Source organism: Pyrus communis, chromosome 13, assembly GCF_963583255.1.
Source record: "Pyrus communis chromosome 13, drPyrComm1.1, whole genome shotgun sequence".
Classification (NCBI taxonomy): domain Eukaryota; kingdom Viridiplantae; phylum Streptophyta; class Magnoliopsida; order Rosales; family Rosaceae; genus Pyrus; species Pyrus communis.
In genome coordinates, this window is record NC_084815.1 from 21,184,498 (window position 1) to 21,201,640 (window position 17,143).

Sequence of the window (17,143 nt, forward strand, 5' to 3'; positions counted from 1 at the left end):
ATTTGGCTTCAATCATGCCCACATAATACGGGCATTAAATTCTAATTACTCCTCTTGACGTTTTTTTAGCCACTTATAATTATATGTATTTAAAATAAAGTAATATTTTTATATTTTGTAGGTAAACCATTATATATACATTCATACATACATATATATATATATATATATTCGTCACATTATTACTATGGTGTGTAACATAATTTACCTATATTTATATGTAATATATAGGTAAATTAATTTGCATGTATTAGTACATATGTTAGCCTTGGATAAAAAAAAATGTACATATGTTAGGCACATTTTATTGTTACCATATGTATGTTTGTGTAAAGTAATTTACCCATATCTATATGCAAAATATGTGACATCCCACATCGCCCAGGGGAGTGATCCTTATATGTATATTCTCATCCCTACCTAGCACGAGGCCTTTTGGGAGCTCATTGGCTTTGGAGTTCCCATGGAACCCCGAAGTTAAGCGAGTAGCGCACAAGAGCACTCCCATGATGGGTGACCCACTGAGAAGTTCTCGTGTGAGTTCCCAAAAACAAAACTGTGAGGGTGTGCTGGGGCCCAAAGCGGACAATATCGTGCTACGGTGGAGTCGGGCCCGAGAAGTGGTCCCGCCCGGGCCGGGATGTGACAATTTGGTATCAGAGCCTAACCCTGACCGTGGTGTGCCGACGAGGACGTCGGGCCCCTAAGGGGGGTAGATTGTGACATCCCACTGGCCAGGATGTGACACTAAATCCACACGCAAAGCATGCACAACTGCATTTGAAAGCTATCTCGCTCCATATGTTTGTCATGTTTAATGCGGTGATTCAATAAAGTATCATCATGCAGCATGATGTTGATTAAATAAAAATAAAAATAGGGAATTGTTATTAGCACTAAAATTCTCATTTTACACTTCTAACTTTCTATATTTGGAAAGAAAAATACATTTGTGAGGAATGTAGAATGAGATTTTTAAAGTGCTAATAATATTTTCCTAAAAATATTATGTGATTGTAATTGCATTATTGTCTGCTAGGATTAAATTTGCATTAATGTTTGTCTGACTTGGTAAAGGGTGAATACCATTCCAATTGGATTGTACTTCCTTGATTTCCTCTGTTCATATTCTTATATAAATATAATAAGAAATATTTTTAGAGAAATTCATTTAATATTTAGCTATTCAAATATGAGTATAGACTTCTACTCAAAATTTTTAATATTTTAATCACAGAATTTTGTGTTAGAATCGTTTATACTATTAATCACTTAGTTTTGTAGTAAAACTAAGGTCGTTAAGTTGAATAGCCAAATATTAAATAAACGATTCTAACACAAAACTCTGTGATTAAAATATTAAAATTTTGAGTAAAAGTTTATACTCATATTTGAATAGCCAAATATCAAATGAATTTCACTAAAACTATTTCTTATTATCTTTATATAATAATATGAACAGAGGAAATCAAGGAAGTAGAATCCAATTGGAATGGTAGCTGGGATTCACCCTTTACCAAGTCAGACAAACATTAATGCAAATTTAATCCTAGCAGACAATAATGCAATTACAATTGCATAATATTTTTAGGAAAATGTTATTGGCACTCTAAAAATCTCATTCTACATTCCTCACAAATGTATTTTTTTTTTCCAAATATAAAAAGTTATGAGTGTAAAATAAGAATTTTAGTGCTAATAACAATTCCCTATTTTTATTTTTATTTAATCAACATCATGCTCCATGATAATACTTTATTGAATCACTGCATGAAACATGACAAACATATGGAGCGAGCCGGCTTTCTAATGCAGTTGTGCATGTTTTGCTTGTGGATTTAGTGTTTTTCTCAACAGTTCTTCAGGTTCTTTGCTTTTTTGTGCCGTTTCTAGAGATTATGTGCACATGTTGAGATGCTTTTAATTGGAGAATTTTTTTTAGTGAGGAGTTGTTGGGTGTGAATCATGTGTGATTTCCTTTTTTATTTTATTTTTAATGGATTTTAGGATCCATATGATCCATCCATATAATCCATATATGGAAAAGAAATGGAAGCAAATCAAAATCCAACTACTTCTAAGCAATGATTATTCATTTGATAGAAAACTTCATTTTAATTCTTTAAAAGATGAGTTTTAGACTATAACCTTGTGTAAGATTAAAATTCAATTTTAGTCCTTAGTACATTTAATGATCTCATTTATTAGTTATATTTTGATGTTTTATTTATCTTTTTATTTTTATTTTAATGTATTAATTACATTTAAATTTAATTTTTATTTCATTCATCAAAATATATTTTAATGTCTACATTTAGGCAACTAATTTTTTTTATAATATATATTCCGATAACAATTTTGTATATTCTTCATTTAGGTACATTAATACATTTGAATATTTCGGTATATCCATTGATACAAACATATAGGTACATTAATTCAATATAAAGCATTTTGATACACACATTTGAGTATTGATTTTTAAGTACATTAATTCAATATACTATATTTCGGTACATACATTTCTGTCACATCCTGACCCGGGACGGATCACTTCCCGGGCCCGCTCCACCACCGTAGCACGATATTGTCCGCTTTGGGCTTACCGACCACGCCCTCATGGTTTTGTTTATGGGAACTCACATAAGAACTTCCCAATGGGTCACCCATCATGGGAGTGCTCTCGCGCGCTACTCGCTTAATTTCGGAGTTCCAACAGAACCCGAAGCCTGTGAGCTCCCAAAAGGCCTCGTGCTAGGTAGGGATGAGAATATACATATAAGGATCACTCCACTGGGCGATGTGGGATGTCACATTTCGGTACGTACATTTTGGTACATACATTTTGATATTGACATTTAGGTACATTAATTCAATATAATACATTTTGGTACTTACATTTAGGTTCATTATAATATATTTCGGTACAATCATGTAGGTACAAATATTTCAGTACAAAAAAAGTCAATTTTATGTATTTCGGTACTATCATTTTTGTACACTTATGTATTTATATATTTCTGTATCATAAATTTGTTTTAATATTTTCTCATTTATGTTCATTTATAATTAAAGAACTAAATATGTGCATATTAATAAAATTAAAATTTAATGTGGAGAGATTAAATAAAAATACACATTAAATAACAAAAATTGAATATTGTTGTAGGCCTATATAACGAGCTATCTAAGGAATAGAGAGAGGGGGTGCCGGCGGCAACAAAAGAGAAAGAGATAGAGATTTAATTATAAGGTGTGTATTGTATCACGCCTTTATGCCTTTATTTACAGTAGAATGATAGGTAGAATCCTTACCTTTTTAGGATTACATCTCTTAATAGGTAATCAACTCCTAATAGGAATAAACTAGATACTCCTAGATATACTAGGATTTACAGAATCACATTCCTAATCTGATAGGACTGCAACACTCCCTTTTGAGTGTGTAAATACTCAAACAAAACGTTGTATCAGGTCTTCAACAGATGAGGTAGAACAGTTGTTGAATCCGTCTGGATAACGGGTGAACGTGAGTCTCAAATACAAGTAATTATGCATTGGTAGTAAAAACTCACAAAACCTCACTATGGTAAAACTCAAGGCATGGGGAAACCTCATGGACTAAGGAGAAAAGTGAGAAGTATGCATAATGTCTAATAAAAACGTCATACAGGATGAAAATAGTGAACTTAATGGAGTATGATCATCCCAGGATGGGTGCCTCATTAAAACCTCATTAGGTAGCAAAAACCCAGTAAGAAAAATGTTCCTAATCGTAGGAAAAAGAGTACATTAAGATTAAGTGAGTATGCTTCAGGTTACTCCCCATGAGTTAGACATAACTTACAAATAAGAGAATTACAAGCGATTCAATTCAGATCATTTATGCATACCGATTCCTTGGACGAACTTCTGAAAAGTAGACTTAGGCAATGACTTCATGAATAGGTTGGACAAGTTATCATGGGAAAAGATTTGCTTGACATCAATGTTCTGATGTTGTTGTTGCTGGTGAGAATAAAAGAACTTCGGCATTATGTGCTTGGTGTTGTCTCCTTTGATGTATCCCTTTTTTAACTGCTTGATATATGCTGCATTGTCTTCAAAGATCGTCGTATGAAGGTCAACAATGGAAGAAAGACCACTAGTGCTTCGAATATGTTCCATAACTGCTCTCAGCCAAAAGCATTCTATCGAGGCATCATGCAGGGAGAGAATCTCAACATGGTTCGAAGAAGACGCAACTAGCGTTTACTTTATAGACCTCCAAGATATAACTGTGTCTCCAACGGTAAAGACATAACCCGTTTTAAAACGTGCCCTATATGGGTCAGACAGATAACCAACATCTGCATAACCAACGAGGCATGAATTAACTCGAGGATAGAGGAGGTGGCGACTCATCTCGAGGATTCATGGGTGCAGAACAAGCCCAAATCCGTCATACCTTTGAGGTAGAAGAAAATTTCTTTAACACCATTCCAGTGTCTGCGTGTAGGCGTTTTGTTGTATCTAGCCAAAAGATTAACGGTGAAGGAGATGTCGGGTCTAGTGCATTGAGACAAGTACAATAAAGCACCAATTGCACTTAGGTATGGAACTTCAGGCTCCAAATATCATCTTCATCTTTCTTCGGACGGAAAGGATCTCGTTTAGCATCTAGAGTCTGAACGACCATAAGAGTACTCAAAGGCTTCGTTTTATCCTTATTAAAATGTCGCAACACCTTCTGGGTGTAGTTCGATTGATGTACTAGGATTTCATCCAAACAATGCTCGATCTCCAGGCCGAGACAATATCAAGTTTTCCCAAGATCTTTCATCTCAAATTCCAATTTCAAGTGCGTGACAATTTCCTTAAGCTTTGCGGGAGTTCAGATAAGGTTCATGTCATCGACATAAACTGCAACGATTGCAAATCCGGAATGTGACTTCTTAATGAACACGCATGGGCATAGTTCGTTGTTCACATAACCCTAACTTGTCAAATATTCACTCAGATGGTTATACCACATCTGCCCGGATTGTTTCAATCCATAGAGTGACCTCTTCAACCTAATCAAGAGAGTGTTCCATGGTCTAGAACTATTTGAACCAGTCTATGGAAGTCCTTCTAGAACTTTCATATACATTTCCGTATCTAGATCCCTATAAAGATACACAGTTACCACATTCATAAGCTGCATATTTAGTTTTTCAGAAACTACCAAACTGATAAGGTAGCAAAATGTTATGATGTCCATTACAGGGGAATACGTCTCTTCGTAATCAATCCCAAGGCTTTGAGAGAAGCCTTGCGCTACGAGGTGTTCTTTGTACCGCATTATTTCATTATTCTCATTACGCTTCCTCACGAAAACCCACTTGTAATCCACAGGCTTCACATGTGGTAGGGTAAGAGCTACAGGCCCAAACACCTTTCATTTCGCAAGCGAATCGAGTTCGACTTGGATTGCTTGTTTCCAATTTGACCAATCCGTTCTACGTCGACATTCATCAACGAAGCATGGTTCAATGTCATCGCTAAGCATGATGTCAAAAGCAAGGGTATACACGAATGCATCATCGCCTATCATCTCATTCTGATTCTAAACCTCATCCAATACGAAGTAATGGATTGAAATCTCGCGATTCTCAGGAGGCCAGTATGTTTCATCTAAAACATCACTGTAATCTAGAATAACCTCATGTGTTGGAATAAATAAGTAAGGAATGGTCAAATTCATACTAGGTTCACTAATTTTTGCCGTTTTCCTATTCCGGGCTTGTGAATCCTTTGAACCAGGAGGTCTGCCATGCTTCAGGGTATGAGTAGGTGATTGGATAACCACCAGTGATTAGCTAGCCACCAGTGTGCCATACCATGTGGGAGGTGCGGCTGCCCCACCCTAGGGAACGGTTCGTCCTTCCATGGCGGTGTTACTGCGTACGGTCGGTACGTCCATCCTTGCAAGTGCGTTTGCAGCGGGTATATGTGATCTCGTCACCTTTGCTAGATCAGTAAAATCATCTGGTATGCTTTGAGCTCTAAAGATCTAGAATGCGTCGCACTTTAGTTTTAGACTAAGGTGTACGGGGATCTAAATGAGACATAGTGGGAGTAATTCACAATAATTTGCAGCGTTCTACAGGAACGTTAGTGATCTTATCTCCCCCTAACAACGAGAAGACTGTCTCATCAAAGTGACAATCCGTAAAACATGTGGTAAAGAGATCTACTGTCAATGGCTCTAAGTAGCGTATAATTTATGGTTAATCATAACCGACATAGATTCCCATTTTTCTTTAATGACCCATTTTGGTACGTAGTGGCGGTGTTATTGGCACATAGACTGCACACTCAAACACATGTAAATGTAAGACGTCAGGCTCGTATAAATCAACCAACTGTAATGGTGAATAAGGTTAGGTAGCGGTGGGCAACAAACGGACCAACATAGTCGCGTGCAATATTGCGTGACCCTAGGCAGATACCGGCAAATTGGTTCTCATAACTAAAGTCCGAGCTATCATTGAATGCGCTTTATGAAAGCTTCTACTAGGCCATTTTGGGTATGAACATAGGGTACATAATGTTCAACTTCAATCCCAACAGACATGCAATAATAGTCAAAAGGCTGTGACTTAAACTTTCCAGCATTATCCAGTTAAATCGACTTGATCGGATAATTAAGGTGGTAAACCCTAAGCTTAATCATTTGTGCTAGGAGTTTCACAAATGCAGCATTGTGTGTGGACAATAAGCATACATGTGACCGTTGTGTTAATGCATCAACCAACGCAATAAAATATCTAAATGGTCAACACGTTGGTTCGATAGGTCCACAAATATCCCCTTAAATCATTTGAAGAAATTTAGGTGGGTCGTGAATAATCTTTGTAATGGAGGGTTGTGACATGCTCGACTCTGATATCCTCCAAACACCAGGGTAGGCAAATGATAGCCGACACTCGAAGATGATGAAGCCATACTAACATGCATGATAACCATAAAGAAAGAATGAATATAAATAAAACTTGTAAATTTAACTATAATGAATATGCAATTATAGAACGTGTTTAAAGCATACAACTAATCCAGAACATTTTAGAAGGAATATTATAAAAATGTACAAACAAAGGAAAAGTTCCTACATCGAGAAGACTCCAAGATACTGATGTGGGAGTGCCTTGATGCCGGGATTGAACGCCTTAATTCTAAGTCCTGAGGGAGCACAAAACAAAACATGAGTGGACCAAGTTTATATATAAGTAGTACTAAAACATTTATTCATTAAACGTACTAACCCCCAATTTAGAAAACTCATATAGCATAATAAGTAATAGGTATTCCAAAAATCCTAGCATGCCATAAAACCTTCATAAAACATATATCTTATATATTGTGCTTATTAGTGTTATCATAATCGACCGAAGCCACTACATCACCCGATTGAAGCCAAATATATAAATATCTTCCAACCGAAGCCACTACATCACCCGACCGAAGCCAAATATAAATATTTTCCGATCAAAGCCAAATATAAATATTTTCCGATCAAAGCCACTACATCACCCGACCGAAGCCACTACATCACCCGACTGAAGCCACTACATCATTCGATCGAAGCCATATATAAATATCTTCCGACCAAAAGCACTACATTACTCGACCGAAGCCATATATAAATATCTTTCGCCCGTAGTTACACGCAAAATTTATATTCATGTTTTACATGTTCTCAGCATATGGACTCATGAAATGGCTTGCATCACCCTTAGGTATCGGTCAGCACGTGGCCATCCCATTGTCTTTCGGACACTAGGATCGGGGTGTATCTGTTGTAGGGTAAACACGAACCTAAGGTTGATAAGAATGTCTTCCGGTACCATAAGGTGAATCTGGGATTACAATCAGAATCAATGTTAATTGAGATGTCAGTCCAACGAAATTTTGAATGAAGAATTATGCCAAGTGGTCAAAAGTATAATCCTCACGGACTGGTAGATAATATGCTGAGTGAGTTGATAACAATTACCGAGACATCATCATAGTCTCCACATGTACAAAGTGGTTTGTACAGGAAATCTATAGTGACATTAGCCCATTTCCATTCGCATCCCCTAATGGGTCCTCAATAACCTACAAAGGATAACCATGGAAATTCATCCCACTTCCAAACAGGAATAAAAAGAAATTAAGATAAGCCCGATGACTTCCACCTCACTGCTTCCACTTACCAGTAAATTAGACATTTCCTCACATATTCAGTGATATCTCATTCATACAACACCGGTAATAAAATGGACGAAAACAGTGGTACAATTTAGTACTACCAGCATGCATGGCATATGCTAAAATGTGAGCCTCATCAAGAATCTTTCTTTTTCACAGCTTCATTACCTTAGGCAAAAACAACTTGTTTCTTATCAACAGAGTTCCCACTCCTTGGACTTTCAAATCCCATCTCGTGTCATCTGACACTTGCTCCATCAAACTCATGCATTATTGATCAAACTCTTGGGCTTCTTACCCGAAATCTATTTATACAAGTTTGTCTTAGAAGTGAGCCGACAATACTCATTGTGGAACGAATGCCAAAGTAAAGCCAATTCCTTGACAAGGAAACGATAGTGGGACATGGATAGCTCGAATTGAGGTAAGTTGTCCATGGGATTTCTGACTAAGAGCATCAGCCATGACATTTGCCTGACCAAGATTATACTAAAAATTGCAATCAAAATCACCAATGAGTTCCATCCACCTTTTCTGTCTTAAACTCAACTATTTCCGTGTGAAAACACACTACAACTTCTTTGGTCAGAAATGATGCACACTTTTTGCTGTGGAGAAAAAGTCACCAAATTTTACAGCAAGGGGAAATGGTTACCAGCTCTAGATCAACAATAGGATAAGTCTTTCTATGAGTTTTGAGATGTTCGGGAGCATAGGCGATGACATTTCTATGCTACATCAGAAAACAACCCAAAACATGACAAGGATGCAAAACAAGACACTTAAAACTCACTACCAACGTCAAGAAAAACAAGGGCAGGTGACATGCCCAACCTTGATATTCCCCGAACACCAGGGTAGGAAAGTGCTAGCTGACACCTGAAGGTGATGAAGCCATATTATAATGCATGAGAACAAGAAATAAATAAGACTTATAAATTTAAATATAATTAATTATGCAAATGAGGAACGTGTTCAGAGTATACAACTAACTAGAACACTAAAGGGAATAATATAAATTGAATGATTAAAAGAATGGGTCCTACACCGAGAGGACTCGAAGATGCCGATGCGGAAGTGCCTCTTCAAATCTTGTCCAAACCATTTTGCAGGTTGGTGGGATCAGAACCATTTATCTTAATTGTTTTGGAATTCCCCAATGTCTCTTTCCAAATGCAACTGGCACTCATTTTTTTTTCTCATGGCTATTGTACTTTCGCTAACGTGGAGTTCCTTGTCTTCTGCAGGCTTTTGTTCAAGTGCCAGATGCAAACATATGGTACGGGCCTGATTCCTACATGGGTGCAAATATTAGAGAATTACTCCAGCAGATGACTAAGATGACTGATGAAGCAATTGCTGAGATACATCCAGAACATAATAGAGACTCAATCAGATCTTTGCTACCTCGCCTACATTATTTTCAGGTACGTGTACTTTCATGGCTTGTTTTAGTGCTATTCATAAATTCATTTCATAGCGTCGGAAATCAGTTTTCCTTGCATTTTCTGATGATGGTCCTCTCACTACTTATTTATCTCTACTGTATCAGGACGGGAGATGCATAGTGCATCATTTATTTGGAAATGAAGTTGTCGACAGGATAAAAGAAATGTACCGTGATGCATATCTAACTCCCCATTTTGAGGTCCCAGGAGAGATGTTCTCATTGGCAATGGAAGCAAAGAGAAGAGGAATGGGGGTTGTGGGTTCTACCAAGAACATACTAGATTTTATAAAACAGAGGATTCAAGAGGCATTGGATAGAAATGCCAATGAGCAGCTTCAGTTTGTGTTGGGAACAGAATCCGGAATGGTGACTTCAATTGTTGCAGCAGTTCGTAGTTTGTTAGGTGCTGCAAGATCTGGAGGAGCAGAAATTAATGTAGAAATTGTATTTCCAGTTTCATCAGACTCAGTAACAGCATCAAGTTCTTCCCCAGGCCTTAACTCTGTAAAACTAGGCGATGTCATACTACCTGTTATACCTGGAGTTTCCAGTGGGGAGAGATGTTCCATTAACGGCAGCTGTGCATCCTGCCCATACATGAAGGTTAGCATTCCTATTTTGAGTTTGACTTCGATAAGTTTACAAAGGTTAATATGTTCTTAAATATTCTAGCATGCTATATGTCTGAGATAACCAAACTGTTACAAAATTATCCAGTCTAACGCATGTCTAAATATGGTACATGCATGTGTGTTACATTGGCTGTAGCATCTGCAGACTGCAATGTATCTCAAAACAAACACTAGCCCTGGCGTAGTATTCAGGTCCCTCGTAACAGCGGCAATGTTCAACGCAGGGTCTTCTTTTTATGATGCATGCTTGTTGTATTGTTACATAACCGTGTAATTGGATGATGAAATCCTGAAAGACATCTGAAAATATTTTTTACAAGTATTGGTAGGAGTCAAGGATATTCTCAGAAAGTATGGTTGCAAGAATAGTTAATACCGGGTTCTCTTCTGTAACAGTTTGTCATGGCAATTCTTATTACAAATTAAATCAGTATAGATAAAGAAATAAATTAAATTTGATGATTAGGACATGCTTGAGCTAAGGTTTCTCACATAGCCTTTCGTGTAAACTGTCAGATGAATTCTCTCACCTCCCTCCTGAAAGTTTGCCACCACCTGCCTGCCGGGACGAATAATACCCTTTCCGCATATGAGGCCAGCCAATTCAAACTTCAAACTCCCAATGGGAAGTCAGTAGCGGATGTTGGGTGCGAACCAATACTGCACATGAGGCACTTCCAGGTTAGTTTCTCAGGACAGTAAATATATTACACTACATATAAGGAGCTTAATGAGTTTTTCGATTCACCTCTATGTTGATATCTTTTGCAGGCCTCTAAAAAGCTGCCGGAGAAGCTTATTTCCTAGATCACTCATCCTTCTGGTGACGGAAACTCGGTGTTGTTAAATAAAGTGAAAGCTTAAGCCTACATAAGATCAACCTTCATTGCAAGCAGATTCCGAATCATGAATTTCCAGAACTTTGTAGTGGCATTTCTTCAATTTCTTTTATCACACACGACGATCATGCAGTTTAACTGGTTTAATTACACGCATAGTTCAGTGTTTAGAGATCTATAGAAATGAAAGTTATATTAACATCGATTTTTACGTTGAAACTGTATCGCCGTCAGAACAATGACATTCTTTATTAATTGATGCTGAGGTTTACTGAAAATATTGGATTTTTACTTTGAAACTGTATAGCCGTCAGAACAATGACCATATTCCAGGTATGTCAACATTAGAGTGTGAAGTTGTAGACCATGATTCTTTGTATTTCAAGTAAGAAACGTACTTCATATGGTAGCTCACGCGCTCATGACTTTCGGTTGCTATATGCGCTTGAGCGACTGTTTCTAGCAAAATCCTCTGAGTTCTAATAAACATTTGAGGCGGCCTTATGGGTTCCATTCTCAAATCGTCAAGGACTCTAGGCCTATTATTTTCCCAATTATTGTGATGAAGATATGCAACAATATGAGCCATGTGATCCAGTATCAAAAAGTCTTGTTTGATATTGTTTCTGAAATGGATAAATGCATTTTTCAGACTATAAAAAAGTGTTTCATATGTGCTTTACAAGAAACGAGAAAATGTTTCCTCCCAATATTTTTCTAACAAGCATTTAAAAATTTAATAAAAGTTTGACACGTTTATAATAAAACACTTGTGGGAGAATAGTTTTTAAGTTGCTGAAATTATTTTAAAAGTAATTTTTTTAAAAGTTGAGGTTAAAATTGTATTTGGCAAATGGAAAAAAAAAATTGTTTTTTGTCAAAATCGTGGGTCTAAAACAGTAGAAAGCAGAAGTAGTTGTACCTTTACTTCTAAAAACAACGTTTTTTTTTTTTACAGCACAGTAACCCCAAACTAACCCTTATTTATAGCTACGCCCCCTAGAACTTCATTTTAATCTCACTTTGCTCTCTGTTAACTCAAAATTCATTACTTTACTTCTCTAAGCTCAAAATTCGTTCTACTTGACTTGTGGGTTCTCTCTTCTCCCATAAACTTATAGATCGCCTCCTAAAACATATGTGGGATCCAACTCCCAATAAGATTATGTTACACGTGCAATAAATTTTGTTATAAATCTCCATTATGTGTAAACATTCAACAATCAGAGAATATTAAGTTTAAAAGAAATTGAAGAGATGAAAAAAAAATAAAAAATAAATTGATTAGCCTGGCTCACCCAAATCAAACTCATATAAGAAATTAACAGATCTAAGACAATGTGGAGCGATTTTAAGTTTTATAGAGACGACTTTCAAGTTTTAAGGGGCAAATTAGGTTCAAAATCGAGTTTCAGGAGGCAAAGTAAAGTGAATTTTGAGTTTCAGAGAGTAAAATTGCGACTTTTGAGTTACAGAGAACAAAGTGAGATTAAAATCGAGTTCCAAAGGATGAAGCTAAAAATATCACAAGTGATGCTAAAATATGCCCAATAATAAATAGCTCCTAATTTCGTTTTAAATTTCTAAAATTTCCTAAACAATTACATTTTACCAATTTATTTGATATACTCACTTTTTTTTTTTTTGAAATCATAATTTCTCAAAAGTTTAAAGGAGGGGAGGCTACCCTATCTTAGGTGAGGCCATAAGCCTTTTTGAGGACTTATAGGTGGGTTTTAGCCTTTTTTTTTTTTTTTTTTTTTTTAACAGATCATTCGTCAAGAGTGATTGTAGACAACATGACTCAAATTTAGGCCTTGATCTCGAAGAGAATGATCCCACAACAAAAAATTATGCTTTAAATCTAATCTAGGACTCGTTCAAAAGTGATTTTGAAATGATTGAAAGCGTTTTTGATGAATTTTTTTTAGTTCCATAAGCACTTGCATTCTTGCATAAAGCATTTAAGTGGTTTTTTGGAATTCACAGAATTTTTATTGAAGATTAGTTCCAAAAGCACTCTCACAAAAGTGATTTAAGTCATTTTAAAGAGTAATGCTATTCTTACCACAATTTTATACCACATTTCTTTACCATCTTAGATGGAAGATGAGTTGAACAAGTTACGTCATTTAATTTCAATCTTTTTATTAATTAAAATACTTAAATGATCTAGGTGTAAGAATAAGACTCCTCATATACCACAATCATCATTTAATTAACAATATTTTATTAATTATTGATTAAATGCTAATTAATTTAGATGATGTGATTGTCCAACTCATTTGCCATCTAATATGGTAAAGAAATATGGTATAAAATTATGGTAATAATAGCATTATTGTTCTTATAAACCTAGAGTAGAGGTATACACTTTAGGTGCTCATTCATGGAGAGAGATCGAGTGTGATATCGATTGTGATGCCTTGCTGATCCATTCCACTTATGTCTACTTCAAGGGATTTTTTGACTGGTGTTCTGCTGAAGTACCATGGACTAAGAGTATCATCCTTTCCTTTGACATGCATTGTGGAATGAAATACCAGATCCATATAGTACCCTTGAGAGAGAGAGGGAAGATATAGTAGACTTGCGTTGTGGAATGAATCCGTCGCTCTTTTTTCTTACCTGGAAAAATCCATAACCGGGATAATGTCTTCGATATGTGGGTGATGGATGACTCTAGAAGAAGTTGGAGCAAATGGTTAACGATCAAAGATGTACCAAGTATTGAGCTTCCGTTGGCATTTTGGAAGAGGGACGAGCTTATTATGGCAGCCGCTAATAGACGTATTGTCTCCTACATCCTAGTCACACGAAAGCTCAACAATCTTCTGATTCATCACAATGAACATCGAGCATATAATCAAGCTATTGTTTATGCAGTGAGCATTGTTTCTGTGAAGAGGGACAACAAGAAGCTTAAGGGCATAGAGCTAAACCGATTGGTTCTCTCCGAGTGTTAACTACATTGTAATGTTTGGAAATTGAAAGAAAATCAAGAAGAAAGCTGAAGAGAAGAAAGATCAACACAGAGAGTTTTAGAGAGATAGATTTAGAGAGAGAAATATGCTTTTGTATTGATTGATAGAATGAAGGTTACACAACTGTTTTTATAAGGGAGAGCCTAACTACTCTAACCAACTTACTAACTGTATTGCTAACTTGTATACTTAATACTCCCCCTCAATCTCAACTGGGGAAACCCAGTTTGAGATTGGAAGAACATCTACAATCACTGAACACAATGTTGAACCATCTGCAATCTTCCATCTGCCTCTCGCAGGAATGTCAATCGAAGAACAGCCTCGTATAAAATTGTAACACACCCTCAGGCCGGTTATAACAACTTCTTGCAGGATTACCCTTCGTGGGATTTACCGTCAACAACTTCATTTAACATTGGCTTCGGCCTTTAAACAGACAAATAACAAACTATAGTGTGGCATCGGCCTTAACTATAGCACCACGGGATCGCCCTTTGTGGATTTTACCAAAATACAACTACTCTTAACAGTGGCATCGGCCTTCACAATTTCAACTACAGAAAATCAACATCAATGTAGGATTACCCTTCGTGGGATTTACCTACTTACATCATGGAATTACCCTTCGTGGGATTTACCGTTTACAACTTCATCAAACTTCATCGTATAACCGGACTTACTGTAGATTCATGCTAACAATTGAGTTGGTTAGACTCGACATTATAGGCTGTAATAAGGAAAATACTGCACCACTCCTCAGTTAGCTGCTGAACAATCTTCTTAGACAGTACATTTCTGAATTTTGACACAAACCATAATCGGAACAACCACAAAATTGTACATACCAGAATGCAAGAATTCACACGCATTTTTCCAATAACCTTGCAGACTATCAGTGAAGCAGAGAAAGAACTTCTCGGAAAGCTGCACCACCAAGATGAATGAAGAAGCAGATTTACAATCCACTGAAATTGCCAATGGGTTGGGATGGGAAGCCCATTCCCTACTGGCTGTATAAGCTTCATGGTCTTGGTCAGGAATTCAAGTGCGAGATATGCGGGAATTACAGTTACTGGGGGCGTAGAGCTTTTGAAAGACATTTTAAGGAATGGCGCCATCAGCATGGTATGCGTTGCCTAGGTATACCAAACACGAAGAACTTCAACGAGATCACATCAATAGAGGAAGCTAAAGAACTATGGAAGAGGATACAAGCACGGCAAGGTGTAGACAAATGGCGCCCGGATCTTGAAGAAGAGTATGAAGACAGAGAAGGTAACATATACAATAAGAAGACATATACCGATCTGCAGTGACAGGGGCTGATTTAAAGAATGTAGCTAACCCAGCAAAAACTGAGAACTTGAATCTTGAAACCCATAACACACTGTTCTTACTCCGAATTTCTTCCTGACCAAAAGTCACCTTCTCCTTCTCAATTGCAGTTTCAGATTCTACCAGTAAAACTCTCTTCACAAGAGCTTCCATTACATCCGTAACCATCTGAACAGATTTAAGTAGTTCACCAATATTAGCCGCATCTTGTTCATCCAGAGGACCATGCTGGTTGCTAATCCCAACCCAAGTCTCTTCATCTAGACTATCAAGGGAAGTAAGATCAACATTCCTAGACCAACCAGACTACCAGAAATTGAACCAAAACCAAATCTTTAAGCCTCCACAATTAACAATTCTTCAAGAAACCGACAAGCAAACTAGTTGACGATGACAATCGGCCTTGGAATTCATCAAACATAAAGAAATTCTCACTGACACAAATCAACAAACAGGTAGAATGCACAGACCTTTACTTTACTGAAACCCCATAATTCTAGAACCAAGAAACTCCACCAAGAACCAATCAACTACAAATCAAGCGACGGAAGAACGGGAATTCCAAGTGCAAGGAACAGCAGAAGCCTGGAAGAGGAATTACCAAGCAGAACACGATAAATTTCTGTAAATACAGCTGCGCCAAGACTCGCGTAACCTTTCAGAATACCAGCAACTATGCCACGCTGTAGAGGAAAGTTTTTTTTTTATGTTGGTTACAATCACAGCCGTGGTAAACCAAGCACTACTATTAGCGGCAACACAAAGGGCAATCCATAGCTGCAATACCATCCAGTAAGACAGGGGCAGAATGGTGCTGCTGACGGTGAGCCAGATGATGTCGTAGCCGAAGAAGCAGGCGAGAGCGCCGATCAAAAGAATTAGCCACGGCGGGTGCTTCTTGGAAAGGAATCCGGGGATAAGGTCGAAGTTCTCGCCGATATCATTGGCCACACCCAGCATGGTGAGCTACTTCTGGTTGAAACCCAGAACCGACTTCAGGGAGTGGGAATAGAGCGGGAAAGTGAAGGCATTGCCGGCTGCAATTTGCACCCACAACCCTTTTTCGCAGTTGAGATTTCTAGGGTGTCTTGTGAGGAGAAATCCGAGCTCCTTCTGTGTCTTTCAGTCGGTCGACTCCGTCGTCGTTAGAGCTACAATCAGTGGTGCCATGGAGCAGCAGAGCAATCAGAGGACTGCCCAGCAACAAGACGAGCTCGAAGCCCTAGTCAAAATTTGCAGTGAAACCCAGATGAAATTAAAGAAAAACCTATGCGAAATCTCAGAGAAGTTTACATAGAAAGAAAGGAAGAAAGAGCACTTGTATTACGAATAAGGAAATACGCGGAAACGAAAGAAAGTAATGAAGAAAGATAGAAGAGGAATCGACCACCAAGATCCATGGCGTGAGCCTTGGTGGCTCTGATACCATGTTAACTACATTGTAATGTTTGGAAATTGAAAGAAAATCAAGAAGAAAGCTGAAGAGAAGAAAGATCAACACAGAGAGTTTTAGAGAGATAGATTTAGAGAGAGAAATATGTTTTTGTATTGATTGATAGAATGAAGGTTACACAACTGTTTTTATAAGGGAGAGCCTAACTACTCTAACCAACTTACTAACTGTATTGCTAACTTGTATACTTAATACCGAGATGTTCGACAAACATAGCCAGAAAAGGAGAAAGG